This window comes from Anomalospiza imberbis, chromosome Z (genome assembly GCF_031753505.1).
Source record: "Anomalospiza imberbis isolate Cuckoo-Finch-1a 21T00152 chromosome Z, ASM3175350v1, whole genome shotgun sequence".
In the NCBI taxonomy this organism is placed as follows: Eukaryota; Metazoa; Chordata; class Aves; order Passeriformes; family Viduidae; genus Anomalospiza; species Anomalospiza imberbis.
Genome location: NC_089721.1, coordinates 9358341 through 9380513, shown reverse-complemented (window position 1 = coordinate 9380513; position 22173 = coordinate 9358341).

Here is a 22173-nt window from a genome sequence, read left to right as displayed (position 1 = left end):
GACTTGGACTCTACTGTTTGGCAGTGTGGCTAAATTCTGCATAGGAGTTAGGGACCTGCAACCTGGTTACCCTAGCTCTGATTTATCACCTAATTGTTTTTCTCTAGCTCTGCCAGTATTACTCATTTGTAATTTGCATCATTTACAAGACACATGAGCTGGATAACTATAGTAAACTTTCAGAAATCCAGGAATGATGAGACGTGTTCACAAAAATAAACCTAGGCCAAGCCTGTTCTTCCTCTGAGGATGTTTGGTTAGACTGTTTCATTTATGTCCATTGGCATGAAAAATCAGCTGATGGGAGGGCCTCTTAAAGAACAAAACTGAGAAAAACTGTTTTTGCAAAGGAGGAAAGCAGTCATCAAAACTTATCTATGTAATTATGGACTATACTGATCTTACATTTACTGAAACAGAGGAAATGGAGCAACTTTAAACTACATGTTTAAAACTTGCTTCAGCCAATACCCAACACAATTAAAATCTATCTTCGTTTCTCTTTGCTTGGCCTTAATTTATGTTTCCACACTTCAGTAACCTCTGGTAGAGAGAAAAGGGTAAGAGGCCTCTCCACAATCCCTTTTTATAGTGTATCTCTGATTGTTTAGCATTGAATTATCAGGAATTTTAACTTCTGTGTGTAGACTAGCTGAAGACAATGTTAGTGATGGGGAAAAGGGATCATTTTAAAAGAATAAAATTTAGAAGTTTTAGAGGGAGGACAATCTTTACATATTTACAGTTGATGAAGCATACATATGAACAGGACCATGGGGAAAGCTGCACTCAATTGAGACCATTAACTTATGTTCTCAGAGAGTCTTAAAATGTAAACCTGGGGGGAGAAAAGGAAAAGAAGAAAAGGCATCCAAAGACTCCTTATGGGAATCATTCTGTTTACCTCTCTCCCTCCTACAGACACCAGAGGAGTAGCCACTTCTTGTGTCGCGTCAGAAGCTCTGCTCATTGCTCATTACTAAATTGGTAGATAGTATACTGGGAGGTTAGTCTTTGTTTAATGTTGATACATTCTACTCTCCGTTGTGTCATGGAGCTTTAGCCTAACCACAGCCACTCAGTGGAAATCCCCAACAGGTAATATTTTCTCTTTCCTTTATTCCTTTGGCATTTATTTTACAAAATAGATATGGGAGTTGTTTGTTTTTGTTTTTGTTTTTGTTTTTGTTTTTGTTTTTGTTTCCCAAAGTCATTAGTGCAGAAGACAAAAATTGAAGGAGAGGCCACCCCAGAGAAGGACATAATCATCAGATAAATAATTGTACCCCTTCTCTAAGTTCTTATCTTTGGCCCACAGAGCTGGTAACTGAGCCAGGCTCATGGCATTGTGACAAGAATGCATGAGCAGGGGATGGGATAAATCATCTTCTCCTTTGTTGCCTCAGTATAACAAACCCAATTACCCAGTTTAACACTTGCATCAATTGATTGCTATCCTTTCCCCCAGTGCTCTCCCCTGGACTTAAAATACCGCTGCATATCCTCAAAGAGCTGCTCCAGTGGGTCACCTGCATGACCACATGGCCACAGTCCTCTTGCAACATCTGGCTTGCAGATCCCTCGAATGCCCATCCGAGTTTCTGGGGTAACAGGCACTGGAGTGAAGTTGCACGGAGAGATCCCACCCCTCTGTGTGTGTGTGTGTGCGTGCGTGCCCAGAGGGGTGGGGTGATAAGCGCTGTTGCTTGCTCAGAGAAGTGGATTCCCCTCTGCCGTGGCTTCTGCCACCCGCTGCAGGAAAGTGAAATAATCACAGGAACTCTCAGTGGTGTTGCAACTCTGTGTGTTGCAGTTTCATGAGCTCCCAACCAATAGACTTCGCTACACAGCCAGTTTGATTTCTTCTGTTCATTTTTTCTTCCTCCTCTCTCCCTTTCTTACTTTTTTCTTTTTTTTTTTTTTTTTCTTTTTTTTTCCCTTTCTCTTTGTTTTCTGCTCTTGGGAGATGCCATATTTGTATACTACCTTTTAAAACCTCATTATTTTGCATTGTAGGACTGTTCAGATATCTGCAAAAAATGTTTGTACTGTGACTCAGGATGGGGGAGCTGCAGATGACAGCTTTTGGCAAAATTTCATTTATTTGCTCACTGAAGTGGCCTGAAAAGCCTGATATTCAGGTTTACTCAAAGAGGACCTGAAATGACTCATGGTCCATGTTTGACCCCATGTTTGAGGAAGATACCCTCATGACTGTGAACAACCTGTTCAACACGGCAGCAAAGGCACTGTAAGTAAGGAGCACTTTGAGAAAGGCTTTAAAATTCTGTGTTTTGGCCTCTGCATGGTAAAACTAATTTAATCAGTTTCCTTCTTTGTACTAGCCAGACCATAATAATTTTCAGTCATGCTTACATAGAAGAATTTATTTTAAAAAAAGGGAAATTAACAAGAGGCAGAAAGCAGCTTGATTTTCAGAGGAACGTGAGCAGACTTTGCATAGACAAATGCTGATGCAGTGATGTTAGTGCAACAAGTTTCCAAACAGCCTTTGTTTAGACACCTTTATATAGTTTCCAGATGGAGGGAGACAAGTGGTCTCTATTTAACTTGAGCATAGTCCCTTAAAATGCCTTTCCACCCCTCAAAAGCGATGGAGAATGGGTGCTTACTGAGGATGTTTTCCAGTTCAATCCCGAGAAACCGAGAAACCCGTGAATATGCCATGTAGCACCTCCATTGTTATGCTACTTGCCTAGGTTTCCTGGGCACTTAGGAGAGAAAGATGCCATAAGGAAGGGTGCAGGTAGGGTAGGGTGGTGGTCGTGGAAGTTTAGAAGTTCCCAGAGCCTTTCAAGCTGCTTCGGGATGAAGGAGGAAAAAAGAATGAGTGAAAGGAAAAAGTACAAGAGATGGTAAAGGATAAAAGTGTAGGGTAAAAAGGTAAAGAATTAAAGTGTTTACATGTGACGTGGTCAATGCCCATGGAAGCAGTAACAGAAACATGAAAACCTGAATGGTCTATTACTCTCTTACAGCTGGTAAAGCAAAACCTGTAGGGGATACACAGAGCTCAGTGCAACAGCAGGAAGCTGTTGCCAAAGATTTTCCCAGGCTAGTTCCTAGGAAAGGGCTGCTCTGTGTTCTTGTAGTGGAAACACAAAACTTTCTGCAGAAAGGAAAAATAATGGAAACAAAAACCCAAGCATTACAAAAATCCTGTGAAAATGCAGGCTTTGCAGGAGATAATTCAGAGGGAGACTGTAAAACCTAGAGAACGGGTATTGCATCATTTCAGCAGGGGGTTAATTTATTATTCCGCATGAGTGGGCACATCACCGCCAGCCAGAAATCACCCATCAGAGCTATGAGTCATCCCCTGAAGCAGCCCTCTGCACGGTAAAATTCATGTCCATTTTCCAGCTTTGCTTGAGTTGTGAATCCAGTTGCCCTCATTTTACAAACCAAACCCTAAGTTACTGATTCAAAACCAACAAAAAAAAAAAAAAAAAAAAAAAAAAAAAAAAAAAAAAAGCACACACTCTTTCAAGTCTAGGTGAAAATAAATATTGAAATTCTTGACTATGTGACGAGCCTTTCAGATGTTACTTGCTGGTTGAAAGGCTTAATCCTGAAAAGCTTTAAAGCATAGTGAAATGGGTCACCCTGGTTATGTCATGCTTCTGTAAATACATATATTGAAAGGTCCCCAAAGCCCAGTACATTAATCTTTTCTATTTATAACTTTGTGAAAAACCTCAGCCCTCACCTTGAAGCCTTCCCATAGTAGGTATCTTTTTGAATTAAACATGGTTACTGATGTCTGGGGTTTTCTTCACCTTGTAGTTCAGCCCTGTCTGACTGGTGATAAATCTGTTTTCTCTGACCAGCTACAGTAACACATCCCTCTGGGAACCGTGGGCTGAGCAGTTCCTTTCCATAGTTACTGTGTGCTGTAGTCAAAGATCACTGTAGTCTGATTAAGAAGGCCTTTGCTGTCAGGAGTTTATGGGACTGAATGAGCCACTGAAAAGAAGGAGTGTCCTTTTCTGGGACATCTCCAGATGTCTTTTATCTTGCTTTATCATTGCTGGTGGCTTGAAAAAGCAATGGTCAACTGTAGGTAAATTTTGCCTGCCTCAGGACCCAGGCTTTTAGTCAATGGCAGCTACTGAGAAAAAAAGTGCTCTGAAGAAGGGGCTCCAAGCCAGTTATGAGAAAGCAGCAGGTTCCTTCAGAAGCTTAGCACCATTCTTGGAGTCTGGGCAACATGTCCTGAGGGGCTGTATCCCACCTTGGAAAACTGAGTTCCAGTGTGACTGTGTGAGGTCTTCAGATTCAGCTTGCCCCTTCACAGAAGTATTTACTCATTGATAATTTGATATTATATTTTTGAAAATCACACTGTAGCACAAATTCCTTCAGTTTGGAGGCAGGCACAGCACCCTGTTATTAGACATGCAAACAAAAATTCCAGTCAGCAGTTTGCAAACAGCTGCATGTTATCTCTGCAAGAGACGAAAGGAGCAACAGCAGCCTTTAATTGTTTGAATTTGAGAAACTGATTTTAGAGTAGAATTTGTATTTAGGGATACTTCTTGACCAGAGAAACTGGTTAAGTCTATCAAAATTGCATTTTCTGGCTGCTTCCCTGTTGTCTAGCCTAAAATGGTGGCTCATGGCTAGCGTGGGTTCATGGAAGAGGGCTCTAATTTTAGTAAGATATTCTTTAGTAAGAGAAATAATTTGAATTATTGGAGAATAACAAATGAAATTTTTGCTTTTTATGCCATATCTTTGTAGAGAAGATGGGGACAGTTGTGGGGAGCTGGAGACAACTGGTTTCATTTTGCACAATAGCAACACTGCTGCAAGTTCTGCTTCAACATCATTAAGGTGCCTGAGTGGAAATTTCAGATGTATGGTTGTAGTTTGCATCTCCCTCAGGGATGAATTTTCTGACTTCACCAGAAAGGACAGTATATGCAAAATGATCTTTTAGGGGTGGTCATTTGCCCTCACTTGAGTCAGTCGCAGCATCAGGGTAAAGTTTTCACAGCTGTGGTGTTCCAAGCAGGCCAGTGACTGAGAGGCGGAACATGCCTGGCACCTGTGTGTTGGCTCAGTCCCTGGTGCAGCCAAGCCAAGTCCCTCTGGCCCCAGCCGCCCACAAGAAGCAGATGGGTTCAGCTCTCCTGGCCCCACACAGCTGCAGCTCTGCGGCTGCTGCCGATTTAATCTCGTGTCTGGGCTTCACGCCATCTGCGAGCCTCGTGGGAGGCAGCAAGGAGTTCTCCTGCACGTGGGTGTTGATTCCCACATGTCTGTGTCTGTTCTGCCTTGGGATCAGGGAGCAGCAACGGCTGCTTTGTCCCTCTGGCAGAGGTTACCATCGGGTCAGCCAGAAGGGCAAAGGTAGACTCATGTCCGGCTGGAGCTCCAGCATCTCCAACAGTGCTGCGACTCCCAGTCTAGAAGGTTTCAATGGCAGCCAGTGCCAGACTTGGCTCTAAAGTGTCCCTGGGGAAGCACGTGTTTCCTTAACTCGCTGTCCTGTGGGATGGAATTTCCCTGAATGGGGACAAAGGGAACAATTAATAGAAGTTACCCAAAAAATTATGAAATTAATAAAATGTCTTATGCTTGCCCACGGCGAGCCATGCCAGATTTTGCATGTCAAGGCTGTTGACCTGATTCTGGGTGATGATAGAGATTGGTGCTTGATGTCCTGTTCCCAATGTTTGTGCAATACAGAAATGGCATATCTGACAGACAGGAAACCATTTTTGGCTGGTTCACTCCAATCCAGTCCTGGCCTGACTTCAGTGTGCAGAAGTTTATCTTTCAGTGCTTTATGGTTTTGTTTGTAGCAAGGGAAAGAGGTAAGACTTTTCTCCAGAAGTGCCTGTGCATGGTCTGTGTATCTCATATCCCAGCAGTGCAGGGAAAGGTACCAAGAGGGTTTGCTGTGGCTTACCATGGCTGAGGATATATGGAAAGGACAGGGTCATAGTTATTTCAGAATGCCAAACCCTGCAGAACTGGACTTCAGGCAAAATCTGGACCTGCCTGTCCGGGTTTTAGTTCAATTCAGAAATAATCGGGCATCAAACCGATTCTGAGCATTCTTGTTCAGCCTGGAGGTCAAACACATCATTTCTGCACATGCCATAGTTTTCTCTCCAAAACAGGAGCGCAGTGATACCTCTGACTGCCATTAACCTTTAGTAAAGCAAGCAAGGGTAGACAGGAATGACACCTACTGGACACATCTGGGTACCATCTACAAGAGATGTACAAATCTGAAAACAAGTCTTTTAAAGCAAATGACTGCAATGACTGCGCTATTTTGGGGACTCAAGAGCCCAAGTACTTCTGTTCTCTAATAGGACTGTGGAGCATTGTTGTAGTATTTATAGCTAAAAGAGTTCAAACTCAGGACATCTAAGGGCAAGACTAACATTTCTCAGGAAAATATTGCACTGTTTCTGTGATTCAGTTCCCTTGACCACAAATTATGGAAGTGCTGTGGTTTCTTCCCTGCTGCATCAAGACCGCATTGTTTAGTACTTGAATTGTGTTTTATAGCTAAAGAATTATTAAAACTCCATATTTTTAAAAACTCCTTATTACACCCTTATGGCAAGCATTTTAAAAAGGGTAGAAAGGAGTAACTTGGTAGCTACCACTCAGTCAGCCTCACCACTGTGCCCGGGAATATCATGGAACAGATCCTCCTAGAAGCTTTGTTAAGGCACATGAGGCACAGAGGTGATTTGAAACAACCAGCAAGGCCACACCAAGGGCAAGTCTGGCTTGACCAATCCAGTGGCCTTGTATGACAGAGTCACCACATCAGTGGACAAGGGAAGGGTTGCAGATTTCATTTGTCTGGACTTCAGTGAAGCCTTTGACGTGGTCCCCAACAACATCCTTGTCTTTAAATTGGAGAGACATGGATTTGATGGATGGACTATTTACTGGATAAGAAATTGGCTGGATGATTGCATCCAGAATGTTTTGGTCAATGGCTTAATGTCCAGATGGAGGTCAGTGACAGGTGGGCCCTCATCATTCATCACCCTCCGGAGTCTGTACTGGGACCAGGACTATTCATCAATGACAGTCAGTGAAATCAAGTGCACCCTCACCAGGTTTGCAGATGACACCAAACCGCGTGATGTGTTTGCCACACTGGAAGGACAGGATGTCATCCAGAGGGACCCAGACAAGCTTGAGGAGTGGGTCCATGAGAACATCATAAAGCTCAAGGCCAAGTGCTGCTGCTGCACCAGGGTCAGGGCAGCCCCCGGTACCAGCACAGGCTGGGCATGACCAGACCCAGAGCAGCCCTGCCCAGAAGGGCTTGGGGTGCTGTGGGTGAGAGGTTGCACATGGCCCGGCCATGGCACTCACAGCCCAGAGAGCCAAACGTGTCCTGGCTGCATCCAGAGCCCCGTGGGCAGCAGGGCAGGGAGGGGATTCTGCCCCTCTGCTCTGCTGAGACCCACCTGGAGCACTGCATCCAGCCTTGGCACCCAGCATGGGAGGGACAGGGACCTGCTGGAGCCAGCACAGAGGAGGGACACAAAAATGATCAGAGGGCTGGAGCATCTCTGCTGTGACTGGAAGAGCTCGGATTTTTCAGCCTGGGAAAGAGAAGGCTCTAGGGAGAACTTATTGTGGCCTTTCAATTACTAGTATTTAATAAAAAAGACAGGAACAGATTTTTTTATTGGGACCTGCTGTAATAGAACAAGGGGTAATGGTTTTAAACTAGAAGAGAGTAGAAAAAGATTATTAAAAGGAATAAGAGTTTTATAATGAGGGTAGTGAAACGCTAGATAGAACAGGTCACTCACAGAGTTGGTAAATGCCCATCCCTGGAAACACTCAAGGTCAGGATGGGGCTCTGTCCCACCTCATGGAGTTGAAGATGGCTCTGCTCATAACCTTTAAAGTTTCCTTTCACTCCAAACTTTTCTAAGATTCTGTGATTCTGTTATCCTTTGTGGATTAAAATTTAAGAGGTGGAGGTGGAAAAGGCAGGATGTCTATTCTCATACTAGCAGAAGTTCATCATACCAAACTATTCTGATACAAAAGCAACTTGATCTGACATAGGGTACATAAATGTTAATTTTTTATCCTGACAGATGTTGGTTCTGGGGCCCAAACTAACAAGGCACAAAGGTGCTGTCCTGCTACAGGTGGCTTTTGGACTGGAGGTCCTTATACAGGTGTGTCAAGGCCAACACCACTTGGGCTATGTAGGGTGTGCAAGATGCCACTGCCTTTGATACAGCATGTGGCTCTTCAAGTTGAGTTGTTGGGTTTATGGCCTCTTTTTGGTCTTCACAGCTGACTCCTGGTGGAGACATTCAGCCAGGCTCAGACAGGGATGACTCTGCTCACCTACTGAAGAGCAGCGGATTTGCTAGTGTTAAAGAGGGTGCTGACAGAAAAGGGTTATACCTTTTGTGTTTTCATAGTTCTCATGGGGCTTTTAGGCTGAAACTGAAGGCATAGTCACTATTTAAGGGAACTTGGCTTTTCTAGAAAGTACTGTGTAGGGTCAAAGAGAGGATAATTGTCTGGGGAACTGGTTTGGCCATCTGAGACAGATTTTGAACTTTTTCTGAGGGGATATTCCTCCCCCCCCCTCCCCCCCGCACTCTATGTCTACTCCTTTATAGTTGCCTGTCTTTTAGTTAAATCTGCCATGACATTGCTTTTCAGTGCTGCAGGATTATCCAGCAGTTTCTTGAAACACAGTGTAGTGGTAAAAAGGCTGTTCCACAAATCATCCTGCCCCGTGAGTACCAGTGATTGTGGGTTTATGATGTGATATTCCTGTCTCTGAGAGGAGTGACCAGGGCTAGGATAGGGTCAAGGTCAGCACCACATGAGGACAGGTTCACAGGAGAGTTCCATGGCTTCCTGCTCGATAAAGGGAATCTGGAGCTGGATTAGAGTGACCACAGAAAGGAAAAGTTTTTAATGTTGCTTCAGTGCCTTAAAGTACTGGGATTTATATACAACACATAGAATAAAACATGCTGAAAGGAAAAAATCCTTCAAAAGAAAATCTGAAAAATAAAAAATCCTAAAAATAAAATAATGCCTGAAAAAATGGAAGAATCAGAGAGATGCAGTCAGAAGCACTGCATATGCACTGCTGACTATCAGCTGTGTATTCAAGGGGTGTTTTTGTTGGAAGTGAGTACCTCACCACATTGGAACTTCTATAGTGAATAACTGGAGATATAGGCCTGTGAACTGACCATGGGATACACCATTTCTCAGCCATGAGACATTTTCCAGTAGCTTGGCTCCCTCTGCTGTGTGTATGAGCTGGTCTGAGATAGAAGGCTTTGGATGGGCTTTTCAAGGAAATCAAAGGGGGCTCTCAATTAATAAAAATTACAAGAGATCTTGTGTCAGAATGTGCCTGGCTTTTATTTATTTGGTGTATTTTTGCTGTTGGTGTCCAAGCCCCCAGAACAGGTCATGCAAGGCAGGGGTCAGAGAGACCACTGCCAACATTCAGAGTAACTCAGTTTCTTCACTGGGAAATTGACATTTCCAGTTTCTTATGGGAAGATCTTAATTTTCTTCCCACTGCTTAAACAGCAGCGTGATATAAAATTAAAGAACAATGTAAATTTGCACTTCTTATTGCTAGGGGAGTTGTTTGCTCCTAATGGATAACTAGCTTACATATTAACATTTTCTTGTTGGTTTCCTTACCAGCCTTGCTGGCATTCTGTTTTCATTCAGTGATGGCTTTCCCTTCTCATAATCACATTGTACTTTCCACTGCAAGCTGAAAACAAACTACTGTTGACTGTGTGCCAATCATCTTATCAAAGGTACCTCCAGGGCATTTGAAGTGAGTTGGCTTATTAGCCTCACTTCTGCTGTGGATGAATTGGAACAATCAGTATTTCAGAGCTGCTTTAAGTGAACTCTGTTCACTAAGTTAAGATAACAAAATACATTAAACTCCTTTGGGGCTGGATGGTCTCTGCCAGCTCCAGCTGGAACAACCAAGAGGTCAGTCAGCACAAGAGGTTGTCAGGCTGCTGGTTGCTGGCAAAAACAAGCTATCAGCAGAAAAATCTTCAAATGCTGTTGTGTTTGTGTGCAAAATACACTCAGGTGTATTTTGCAGGTACTTTCAGGTTGTACTGTAATAAGATCAAAACTTACTAAGAACTTCCCCTACTCCAGAACAAGACCAGCTGAAGTCCAACATAGATTATGTTTGTCAGAGAAGCTGTGGATGCCCCATCCCTGGGGCCAGATTGGATGGGCGTCTGAGCAACCTGGTCTGCTGAAAGTTGTCCCTGTCCATAGCAGTGGGGTTGGAACCAGATGATCTTTGAGGTCCCTTTTAACCATTCTGTGATTCTATGATGAGGACTCAAATCCTTCATCAGGTGCCTAAACAAAGGACAAATTGATTTGCTCCCCCTTTTTTTTTTTTTTAATAGCAGCCCCACTAGAAAAGTAGGACTTGCACCCATATGAAAGCCTAAAGTAGCGAATGATACTCTTTCTATAAGCTCAAGGAGTTGGGGATCAGTAAGTGAAGCAAGAGGAAAACTTTTCACAAGAATTAGCAATTGCCTTTGCAAAAGTTCTCTTTTTTCCTTCAGGAGCTGCTGTTCAGCAGCGCAGGATATTTAGAAATTTCCTGTCCAGGTACAGCTATGAAGGTGGGAGAGACCATGAAAAAAGCTGTGTCAACTTTATTGTGTATATCTGAACTCTTTGCTATTTCATTCCTATGTTGCGGTCATCTAGACTGGTTTAACAGACAAACATTTTTCCAGTCTTTGAATATTTATTTTTCAATTTGATTCAGATTAGATACACTCACAAGAAGGCTAATATACTCATTTCAGCCAAGTTTGCATTCCAGAGATGGCTGTTGATTAGCCAAACTATGACCCTGAAAAACAATTGACAGATCCATTGGAACAGATGAATTGGGAAAGATAAAAGTGTACAAGATATTTTATCTACTTTTATACCAGTTTTGTTGAAACTGATAGAATTTGAGCCCAGGCAATAGACACATCAAGTTTATGATGGTGTCTGCATTCCCTGATGCTTTCTCTTTAATCTTACTCCTGTGAAATCAGGATCCTCAGCTTAATAAGAGAAAAGTAACACAAAATAATGCATATTAGAATCATTCATAGGTGAATGAGAAGTAGCTAAGGAAGTTATTGGATAGTTATGCTTTGATTTTGAAAAGTCTTGCAAATTAATATTAATTTGATTTAAAATACTAAATGTAATTCAAAGATACTGGAACACATTATAAATTAGAATGTAGATAGTTGTGAGTATATCTTTAAATATGCCTGACTACTTCCCTTTCTACCACCGCAGAGATCAAGACACACAGTCATAGTCCAAGAAAACATGAGTCAACCTATATTGGTTTTGAGTCAACCAAAATTGTTTTTCATCTCGGTTCAGGGACAGCAGTAACCTGCTCTGCATCATCAGACAGCTGCAGGTGCATTTATTTATTGATCTTTAAGAAGTTCTGGTGTCACATGCATTCCCAAATGGGATTTACAATAGGCTGTAAAGGAAAGTTTAATCCCTGAAATAAAGCAGATTCTGCTGAATTCTGGGCAAAACACTTTCCTTTCTGGAACTGGTTTGAATTTACGCAGTTAAAGAGATGCATCTGTTCTTCTTTATCCCTGATTAGGAGAGCCTCACCTCTGCTGCTGTTGCTAGCCCTGAAGGCAAGCAGGAGGATCAGAGCCAAGCTGGTGGGAATCAATAAAGACAGATTGATTTATCAGTGTTGGAAGGGAAAGGGGAATTTGGTGTGTGACTGAAGACTGTGTTAGAGCAGTTACTTCAAGCCATGGCAGTATTTGTATTGTAACTGTAGGACTGATGTCACCACTAAAAGAAGTGAACACCCAGGGTTTCAGTCCCTTCTTCAACGAACATTGACTGAACACTGAATTTGAGCCTTTACTTCAAATACGTATGTGTTGTCATTTCCCTTCTAGCGTGTCAGATTCTTACTGCCTTGCCCCTCCAAAAACTCCCCAGTGTTTCTTCCTCTCCAGCCCCAGACAGGCAACTATGTCTTGATTTTTTCCAAGAGTTGGGTTTATAAGCACTGTTCCTTTGCTTTTGAGTACTTCATGTTTGGAGGCCAGTTTGGGAAGGGTAAAGGACTGGTACGTTTATCTACGCTCAGAGCTGAAAAAGCTGAAAAGGTCTGTGTGCTGTGAGCCGTGTTACTACCTGCTTTGTTGAGATCAGAGTTGGGTGGAGATTGAATTCCTTGCTAACCAGTTATCTTATCTGGAAGCCACTTAGTTAGGAGAAGGAGTACTCAGGTGGTGTGTGCTGGATGAGGGGATGACTCCTCACTCCAGTGGTTTGTGGGATCCTCTCTTCCCCAGGCAATGGTTACTACAGATGAAATATGAGCACAGTTAAGGCACACAAGGTTTTTTGTGGGGGTAGGTCAGCGTTCTGCAGAGGCACCGCTGTGCTGCTGACGTGAAATCACAGCATTGCGCCGGGAACCAAAAGGTGGTGCTGTTACTGCAAGAAAGAAGAGAAGAAAGTGCATCCCGATCTCTTCAGGGTTGTTGTTGATCAGCTAGGGAGCAGGGGGAGACCTAAGGGCTCTCCTGTTTTTTGCAGGAAATGCAGTACTCCTGGGCTTTCTTAATGTACAGAACAACTGGTGCTGGTGGGTAGAGCCCAGGAAAGCAGTAAAACGCAATGCAAAAATATGCACCTGTAGGGAGGAGAAGGAAGAAAAAAACCTGAAGCAAGTCACAGGACTTCACCTTGTGAGGTATCAGACAGGAAGCGAGACTGGAGAGGGGTGGCAGTTGATACTGGGCTGGGTTCCGCAGGGCACACAGCCCATCATGTGCTCTGCCAGGAGGCAGCCACACAGCAGCTACTTGAGTTAGGCATAAATCAGAAAATGGAAGCATTAAAGATCCTCAGAAGTAAAGGGAAAAGCAGTGGGAGAGTGTGGAGACCCTTGGTGTGGGAGCTGTGTAACAGATGTAACAGAAACTCTACGATGGTGTTTGTCTCTGTCTTGGTCTCTGGAAAGGCATTTGTTGCATGGGATATTGAGCTAGTCAAACCCAGACAAATCACATTTAGACTAACACAGGAATAATATCTAGGTGTTGTGCAGGTGGATTAGGAAACTGGTGGTCCTGGAGGAAAAAATGTTGTGCCCTGTCATCTCCCTGTGAGTCTCTCTCTTCCCATGACAATCATCATGTCAGTGAAGATGTCCATGTCCAGCTTCTGCTTCTCAAAATGTCTTGATGCAGCAAGAGACGCTTGCTTCAGCCTAAGAGACACGCTACACCACACGTGGTGCAGCCTAAGAGACACTTATTATGTACTGGATTCTGTCCTTTGGGGCAGAAATTGTCCCTAGTCACCGTGGGGAGATTGAGATTTACATAAACAAGAGATTTCAAATTCAGCCCTGGAGGGGTCCCTCAGGGTTCACTTTGTACAACAGGATGAAGTTAAATTGCCCAGCCTTGGCTGGTGGGAAGTTGTTGTATCAAGTCATTTGAAGAAGCATCAAGACAGCCAAACTGTAAAACCATTTTCTCTGGCCATGACATGCAGCAGTGACCATCTGAGGTATAGGGCCTGGCATTCTGCACCCTCTTCCCCCTTGCTCTTCCAGGTCACAGGTACAGCCCCACTACAAAAACCTGCAAAGGGGCATCTGAACTGATGTTTCTCCACTTTCCCTGTGACTATCAGCCTTACTGAATGACTTCCATTTTTTAAGTGAATGAGAAATATTGCTTGGGAATGGGCTGAGCTGTACAAGACACCACCCACACCTAATTTTTGTGGTTGCAGATCAGTGGCAGCAAGTGTAAGTGCCTGCTGTGTTCAACTCATGCATGTGTTTTGGAGCAGAAAGGTCCCTTATTCTTGCAGCCTTGCCTGGCTCATCCTTCAGAACCTCTTTCCCAACTGGAAATAAAGGAAAATACCTCTGTAAGGAGCAGTGGATGACAAAGGAAAAACAGAAGGGGGTTAAAAATGTATAACCAGAAGGCTTAATGGGGACTTACAGCACCCAGGTCTCCCTGGAAATGTTCTGTCTTAGCTCTGCCATTAATCTCTGCTTTGTGTTCCTGTATCCTGGTGCTTCTCTGGGGCTGTGTCCATTCAGAGCCTGAACTCTGGACACTGCTGTATGATCTCAACTGTTAGACCTACTAGAAAGCAGCTGCTGTGAAAACATTTATAACTCCCAGGAGATAAAAATTGGAAATGCACTGTATTTGGTCTCTACTTGAGGATGTTCAGCACTGATTAATACTAAGAGAAGTTAATGAGAGGCCTTGACTAGAGTGCAGCAGTGTAGATCTCTAATCAAAATCTTTGTATAATCAGAAACATGCCAAATACTAAATGTACGTGTCAGACTATCCCTATGACATAAGTGTATTGTACCTGAACATGAGATAAGTGGGAATAAACAGCAAATATTTGGAAGAATAGTTGCTGTGTTTCTATGTGCTGGGGAGCTGTGTACATGTAGCTCAGGGGTTTTGCTGTGCAGTGATACTCATGTTTGTACTGGATGTTTTCACTTCTTATCATCAATGTCTTAAAGCTTGTTTATTGAACTCTGGGTCAGTTTATTCAGGTTTAATGACTCTTCCACCGCATGTTTTCATTTCAAGCACATTTTTGCAGGGGGAACATTTTGTGTGCTGTTGTGTGGCTATTTCAGGAGGTTGATCTTGGGTCATTAATTGAACAGTAGATGGATGATAGGAATGACTGTTATGGTCTCCTTTTCCTTGTTTGTTTTTTTTTTTTTTAACATGTGTTCTTCATTTGTGTCTTATATTCCTTTTTCTACTTCTGTAGAGGGTTGTTGGTGAGGACAAAAAAGAATGTGGTTTCTAGAGGATAGTCTTAGCCTACATCAGAGCTTGTGTCCCAGAAAGAGAGAAAGATGGTCTTGTGGTTTGTGAATAAATCTGTGGAATTTATTGACCCATGCTTTTTTCTTGGTGTTGCTATAATCTTTTCAAGAAATCATGACAGGGAATTCAATTATAGGATACATTTGTGGTAACACAAAAAGATTGTGGCTTCATTAGAAAGCAGATTGGGATGCCCTGCCTTAATTTCTACTAATGTAGGAGGCCTTGGTGAATGCAAGAGAGGAACATGTGTGTTTTCTAGAGGATACTCTCTGACTGGGGGATATCAAGTTATAATAAATCTGAGTTTCTGAGTAGTTCCCACACTGTCTTCTCATGCTTTCACAACCACAGTGAACAGTTTCCAAAAGCCTCTGTATCAGGCACTTACAGAGCCTGGGCTGGCAGGTCGGGCTGTGTTTCTAAATGCACATCTGGAACGCAGAGGCACTGACCTTTTAGTTAACCAGCAGCTTACAGATGTGTCTGTTCATCAGTGAAAGGGAGAGCTGTGGAAGCCGTCATGTAAGCTGCTTCCTGTGTGTCAGGACATGGTGACAAATCATCCAGGCTTCAGAAAGACAGGGAGGACTTCACTGCAAAAAGTTTGAACTTTCTCACTGAGAGACAGACACTGGTACTTTTCTCATCCACCTGATGGGTATTCTAAATTTTCGTCTGAATTACTTTAATGGATGTCGTCTTAGTGGGATGTGTTGCAGGCACACGTGTCCAGACACTGATACCCATGGCTTATTTTGCATAACATGCAAAGGTATTTTTGCTATTTTGTAGACAGGAGTGACTGAAAGTGAACCTTTGCCTTGAAGATATCGCGGGTGCTGCTTGAGCATGCCCTGTCCTGTACTCTTGCTCACAGTGGGGAATCTGAACTTAAGATATGAGTCCCCTGAGTGGGAGAACTGGAGATGCCAGAGACATAAAGTTCCCACTTTGTCTTTCACAAGGCCTTTCACTGCTTTGTAATTAAAAAGGCGTGACTGTATAATTCTGATAATTTTGTTTACCAATTAAGAAGTAAACAAATAGGTTGGTGTCTGATTTAAACCTGAATTACCATGAAAAACATACAGGAAAAGAAAAAAAAAACACAAAACAACTGATGAGGGAGTGAGGTGTCTTTTCATTATATGATGTAACATTTTCAGCCCTCTGCAATGTGGCTTTTCTGTGAAAAGGTGTAACTTTTTTCTGTTCCATGCCTATAGATAACTCCCTTTGTGTTAAATATTTCTGATCTTCAACACCTTCTACAAGTAGTATCTTAGACCTTAGAAGTAGCAAAAGCAAACCAACTCTACATAGAATAATCAAGATTCTTAAGAATTTTTCTGATTTGAAAAGGTTATCAAAAACTCAATGAGAGGTTTCGAGTCTTTATAATGTTGCTTTTTTCACCCCTGCATATGGGGTGAAAAGATATTCAATACCTGAATCTGCCAAAGAGTCTTTGTGTGGCACTGGTTGGGTCATTTAATCCTTTTTTCTAATGTGCACCTCTGAAGAAGAATACCAATCAATCATTTCCTCATCATGTTTTCATGGTGATAAATTATATACCTGCAGCTGTAGGAGGGATTAACTTCTACACTGCCAAATCCAGACTTTGCTATTCCCTCCTCCAGTAATTGTGGGGCCTTTTAAAATATCATTGCTATTAATTTCTGTCAGGCTATAAGAGTCAAAGATTGACTTGCAGTCACTGATGAGCACTTTGATGTTGATTTAATGATCATTACAAGCACAACCAATTGCAGACGGAGAGTTCTTGGAGAGATTTGATCCAGCTACATCAAGGTTAAAGTAGTTGTTCATAATATAACTTCTTAAATGGTCTCTGCACCTTACTTAAATTCAAGGGGAGAGAGTTAGTTTTGGTTCCATCATTTGGGACTGCTCCATAGCTTGGGCGTGGATCAAGCTTAGTGCCTCAAATAAGTACAAAGCCAGGGCAGTGAGAAGGGAAAATTGTACTGGAGTTGTATTGAGAAATCTTTCCCATATGGAATAGCAGTTCTAGCCTAGGAGTTATTTTTGTTCTGATGTTAAAGATCTGCATTTATGAGACAATGTACAATAACAAATTTTTCCCAGTTTTGTGCATGGGCAAACCACATTGACTGAGAAATGTTGCCAAACTTGTCTGCAGCATACAAAGCAATAATGCAGTTCTGTAAAAGGAAGTGTGTTTAATGAGTGACATCTGTCTCCTTCACAATATCTGCCATCTCCATGGCAGTAATTGCCACATTTATGTGAGCAAAATGTTTTATTCTAATGTCTGATTTATCAGTGACAAGCTGCATAGCGTATGTTACAGATTAACATAGCTGATGCTGAAAGATTTTATAATAACTTGAAAAAGCACAGTAGCTGTTCTACAATACGAGTACATGATAAATTTGTTTAAAACAAGAAATTAATATGAAAATGTTTGGAGTTCTGAATGCATATGTGCAAAAGCTATTTTCATGTAAAAGTCAAATTCATGAGAGTGAAATTAGATCACTCTTGCTTGCTTGCAAGAGTGCTCCCATGGCAGCTGTGTGCCTTTGACTGTCTCGGGGGTGTAATGCCTTATTTTTAAGTAGTCTGGTTTATACAAGGTGCTATGGTATGGCTGTGGGGTTGCAGCTATAAGTGTATTGTGTGCTTGAAGTCTGTTCAGTGAATAAAGATCTTGTGGAGACCTGTATGCCAGTATGCAGAAAATACTCCTTTTTAGGGGCAGTGTGAGAAGAACACTTTCTGTACTGATTTCATAAAACTGTGACTGCATGTCTATTTTACTTTTGGCCCCTTTCTTTCCACTTGCACAAAGATTCCTAAGGCTTTCTACAGCCAAGTATTCCTGGTCATATCTGGCTAATTCCTTTGTACCATCTCTTGCTATTATCTGAGGCTTTTTCATGGCTGTTCAGCCCAAATATGACATTATTACTTATTTCAGCTGGTCAAAAAGGCATAACTCTACACTAAGAGATTGTGAACTCCTGAGCCACCTTTTTTTTTTTTGTCCTGATTCTTTCAGCACACACACACACACACAAAAAGGTAATTCTTATTTTTTTGATGCCACTTTGACTACCTGCCGAAATTTCAAATTTGTCTATGTCCTGGTCATTACATCATGCATTTTACATGGGTTATCCAAACAATACTTGACAGGATAATAATGCTGGTGCCATTTAAATTTATGCTAGATCTCATGTGTCCTGTAAGTGGTCTGGACACTAGAATTATAAAAATGCTGACTGCTGCTGATGGCATCACAGTGGGAGTGTGTGTGCTCCCAGTGGTGTTCATGTGTAGTGTTGGTTTTGGTTGAGTACTTCTTTGGCAAGCTGGGACTTAAAAGGGAAGTTTTTCACCAAAATGACTACTTCCACCTCTGAGATACCGACCATCACACAAATAATAATTACGGTCTGTTCAAGAATGGGATGCTCGACACTACTTTCTACTGCAAAAACATGTCTCTTCCCTGTATCTGGCAAATTATAAAACTTCTAAGAATGATTTTTCAACACATTCCTGCAAGACTATTCCTATGAGTGATTCTGCTAACCAGAAAATATTACACCACTGAATCATAATGGTGTTAGAAAATATAGCACCAAAAGAGGAAGGAATATCCCTTTTCTGTCTTCTGACCTGTACTTTAGTCTTTTGTTCATTTTCTGGCTTGGCAAGGCTGTATGTGTTAAATGTTGGAAGGTGACTCATTTCTGTGAAGTGCTTTTTTTTCTTTTTCTTTTTTAATTTCTCCCCCTCTTTTTCAGTGACCTTTGTTCTGACAGAGAAAGCCAGGCTATACATTTTCATAGAGGCAAAAAATAGCTAAAGAAAGAGGCCTAGATCAAGTGGGAGTCATCTATATTGAAACAACCAGAGGAATTCAAATGGAACACAACTGGTGCGTCAACAAGTTCGCCTGGAAAACGCTTTGACAGCTGCCATAAATAAGAAATTTTGGCAGTGGGTAAACTTTAGAGGAAGTCAAAGAGGGAAATGAGAGAAGTGAGCTATTTTAAAGTGTAACTAGTTATGCAAAAGTGCCCATGATCACTTTATTATTCTGTTGAGTTCCAGTCACAACCCCAGTGTGTTAGGTATTGCTCAAAAATAAACATTGTCTGCTAGCCTCAGGCCAAAGCCTGACACAGAAAAATAGTCCCAACCCAGAAAGATGAACGGGCTAGAATTCTTCCTTTGCTTTTTGATGAACTCAAGTAAATGACATGTGCTGATGGGTCTTGGTCTTATAGGTTGTGTAAACTTGTACCCCTAGATGCGTGCCTCAAAGCAAATTTTCCAAATTACTTGCTTCTGGAATCCCTTTTATCTGATAACCAATGATTCTAATCTGGATCTGAATTTTGTCAAAACTGTTAGAGTTTTGTGATGGATTTAAATTTTAACAAGTCAGCATTTCCTAACGGAAAAAATAAAAAAACTTTCTTGAGAGAGCTCCCATCTGGTAGTGCTCAGATCACAATATCTTGTGTCTCTCTGAAATGAAAACAGATGGAAAATCTTAGAGCATTTCATCCTGCTCTTCTCATTTCAGATCATTTACCTTCAGGAGGTGGGACTTTGAGAAACACTAAATCTGATAAACTGAGTAAGAAACTGTGAAAGCTGGAAGCACTGAGGGAGACTATTCTGGGAAGTACCTTAAGTTTCATACCTTACCTACAGCTGATTAATCTCCAGCCTTCAGTTTAACAGTTTGACTGCAATGTTTCCTCATATGATCAACTCATAAACAGTTATAAGATGTCGCTTTTGTTGTTCTTCCTTGTTTGTTTCTTCTTAGTTGTTTGGGTTTTTTGTTTTTTTTGGTGTTTTTTTTGTGTTTTTGTTTGTTTGTTTGTTTGTTTGTTTGTTTTTTGTTTTTGTTTTTGTGGGTTTTTTCTTCTTGTTTGGCAAAATTCAGTAGCTGGTGAGTGTCTCTGTTGTCCATGTAGTGAAGAACAAGATGGAAGTACCTACTCCTTCTCATCTCCGTTCCCCACGGAAAGGGAATGGGCAGAAGATACTACATTGATCAGATTGCAGAAGAGGCCACTGTTAGTGTATCTGTATCACATCAAGTAAAGAGTCTTAACTTATCCAGGACTTCTGACTCTGTGTGTTGCTAATTCTGGACAAGGCAAGGCTCCCTGATGCAGTGGGAGTTGAGGAAAGGGTGGGGGAATTTTGCCTTCCACTTCAGTCTCTGATTGAAGTTTTTTTCCTAGAAGAGAGTTGTTTTCTGAGAACCTTGCATTGACATTGGGCTGGGAACTCTAGGCAGTGACTTCCCCTTTCTTAGTCAATTCTATTCCAGGATTGGCACATATGTGTAAAGAAAATGATACATTTACTGCGTTACATTTACTGACAAGCTGTGTCAGAGGACGTTTAGGTTGTTCATTTTGGGGCTGTCCTGGCCCTGCACAGGACGCCCCAAGGGTCTCACCATGGGCCTGGGAGCATTGTCCAAACACTTCTTGAGCTCTGCTGAGCTGGTGCTGTGACTACTTCCCTGGGGAACCTGTTCCAGTGCCCAGCCACCCCCTGGGGGAAAAACCTTTTGCTGATACCCAACCTAAACCTCCCCTGACACAACTTGAGGCCCTTCCCTTGGGTCCTCTCGCTGGTCACCACAGAGAAGAGATCAGTGTCTCTCTTTGCTTCCACTTGTGAGGATGTTGAAGGCTACAGTGAGGTCTCCCTCAGTCTCCTCCTGGCTGAACAGACAAAATGACCTCAGCCACTCCTCACAGAGCTTCCCCTCCAGGCTCATCCTTATAGCCCTCCTGTGGACACTGTCTTACAGGTTAATACCTTTATAATATTGTGGCACCTAAAACTGCCCCCAGAGCTCAAGGAGAGGCCACCCCAGTGCAGAGCAGAGCAGGACAATCCCCTCCCTTGCCCAGCTGGTGATGTCCCCCCAGGACAGTGCTGACTCAGTACTGCTAGGCATGCATGCAACATGTAACCCCAACTTACAGTAAGAACAGCACACTGATGGGCTATAACACAGCCCTGATGTAATTCAGATGCTTAAGTGACCCTCCTTTTTATTCCTCTTCCCACTCCAAACTAGCCCAGCCAGTTGGTTCAGACCAAGTGGAATATCATATGTTTCCCAAAGGAAAGCAACTGCTCGGAAATCTACATGTCAATCTGCTTCAGAGAGGGCTAGTCCCAAGATGTGTGAACATAAGTGCCTCCAGACCACTTGGCAGAGCCTGTGATTCTTCTCTTGCTTTCAAAGCTGTGCAAAGAGAGAGTTGTCAAACAGTGCTGAGCACAGGAGTGTAGGTGGGCTGCTCTCTTGGAGTTGCTCTCTTTGCAGCTGTTCTGCAAAAATTAAAATATCCTGTCTTCTTCATCCTTGGATCAGGTGCAGGTGGAAGGTACTGCAAGAGATGATGCTGTCAGAAGCTCAGGTCTGTAGGCAGGCATAGGACATGTTTTCTTTGAATTATCTCATATTCAGTATAATGTGGAAGTCACTTTCTGGAAAAGACGTAAAAATGAAGCCCCAACCAATTTTTATAAACTTGGGTTTTCTGCAGCAATGGCTGAACCAGGTCTTGCCTTCTGTTGCCTCCTCAGTTCTGGCGTCTGATGTCCTCAGATGTGCTGTATTTTGCCACATCAGGTGCTGCATGTGGTGATGTGTTTGACCTGGTGTTTATGCAAGGAGCTCTTAATCAACAACAACAGCAAGGTCTGGGAGTTAAGGAGGAAAAAGGTTTTGTCTTACAATGTCATTGTTGCCAAAAGAAATACATGTCTAACTACCAAACTATATATCTGGTAGCTCCATTTCTTGGCGTATTTGTCTTTAACCCTATGTCCTCACTAATGTTATGGCAGAAATCTAAATTGCAGGTCATCCTATTCTTAAGTCCATTCCTTCAATGTGTTAATTAAACAAAAAATATGTCTGCTTACAGCCCAGTATATTTCCATAACATCAATAACTAAATTAAGGAATAAATCTGTGTTCCAAAGACTGTGCTCCTTTAAACCCCCCTTCTTCCAGTCTCATAAGTCCCTTCTCCCTGGAAATTGAGCAAGGGTTTCTTTGTGCTGGCAGTTGCAAGGAGGCAGATCTCCAAGTCAATGCCAGCACATGAGTGAGAAGAACGCAGGGCCAAGATTCACTCCTTCAAGTCCAGAGGTCTTGACTTCATTTCCC